Raw genomic sequence first — 1449 nt, 5'->3', positions numbered from 1 at the left:
TTGGGTTGAATTTTCTTATTGAAGCATGTTTGTTTTTGCGTTTCAAAAATGGTATTAAAAAAATTAAATTTTATTTTTATTTCAAATTAATATTTTTTGATATTTTTGTAGTATTTTGATGTGAAGATATAAAAAATAAATTTTAAAAAATAAGAAAAATATTATCTCAATATATGTTTTTAAAAATACATTTAAAAAAACCATTATATAATAATGTAATAGCTAGCATATTGGTCTGCGCTTTGCAGCGGGTCAATAACATTTTTTTTTCCTTGAGTTGGGTTAAAAACACGAAATGTATTTGCACCACCATCTTCACAAAAAATATTTTTTACAGTAGCTTCATTAATAGCGCATAGCAGAACAGTGCCCAATATAGCAACAACTAATTTCTTTCACTTTAATTTTTTTCTTTTAAAGATATTTATAATTTAATGTTGGGTCCTGCTACTAGCTGCACCCAATACGTCGAGTCCTGCTGGGCAGCAGGACCCAATAGTATTGGATATGGGCTCCATGATTTTGTTACAACTCATTTGCCTGAACTACCCACATCATCATCTGTTCTCTTAGAAACTTTACTCTTTGTTCGACAAAGTTTTACAAAGTCTAGCTTCTTGGTGGCCTGATGGATAGATTGAACTTGCTGGGTCAGAAGGGTATTCAAACACGGGGGAGGAGACTTCTCTTGGGTAACATCTGGGTCTGATAAAAGCTAGCAAACTTAGTTTTTTGAGTTTATCCATCACAGAGCTATCACCCATCAACTGTGCAAGATGCAGTGCTGAACTCATAAGCTACTTATTGCTATATGAGGACACTATAAGGAATTTACAAAGAACCTCCATCAGGATTGCGTTGGATAAATTCATTCCTATTGAAGAGGCTATGCTTTCAGCTACAAATTGTTTACAGCGAAGAGGTTATAGTACCTTGAGTTATCCAACAAGCCATGTAAACAAGGAAGAAAGTCGATCAATTTGGTGATTCTCTATTCCATGCTCCAATGATATGAGATGTGTTCCTAAATGCTATTGGGTCTAACTGGCAGTAGGACTCAACGTTATTGGATCCTAGCAACAGGACCTAATAGCGATGGATCATACTGGGTAGTAGAACCCAATAGCGTTGGACATGGGCTTCATGATTTTGTCACAACCTATCTGTCTGAACAACCCGTATCACCATCTGTTCTCTTAGCAATTTTACTCTTTGTTCGACAAAGTTTTACAAAGTCTAGCTTCTTGGTGGCCTGGTGGATAGATTGATCTTGCTGGGTGAGAAGGCTATTCAAACTCGGGGGAGGAGATTTCTCTTAGGTAACATCTGGGTCTGATAAAAGCTAGCAAACTTAGTTTTTTGAGTTTATCTATCATAGAGCTATCACCCATCAATTGTGCAAGATGTAGTGTTGAACCCATAAGTCGTTTATTGCTATATAAGGACACT

General features: G+C 35.7%; 1 pseudogene; it reads right to left on the bottom strand.

Moving 5' to 3' along the window:
• Window positions 1-424: 424 nt before the first annotated feature.
• On the bottom strand, window positions 425-1145 carry LOC112328953 (uncharacterized; annotated as a pseudogene).
• Window positions 1146-1449: the final 304 nt, after the last annotated feature.

Source organism: Populus trichocarpa, chromosome 10 (assembly GCF_000002775.5).
Source record: "Populus trichocarpa isolate Nisqually-1 chromosome 10, P.trichocarpa_v4.1, whole genome shotgun sequence".
NCBI lineage: Eukaryota > Viridiplantae > Streptophyta > Magnoliopsida > Malpighiales > Salicaceae > Populus > Populus trichocarpa.
This window is presented reverse-complemented; position numbering and strand designations above follow the sequence as displayed.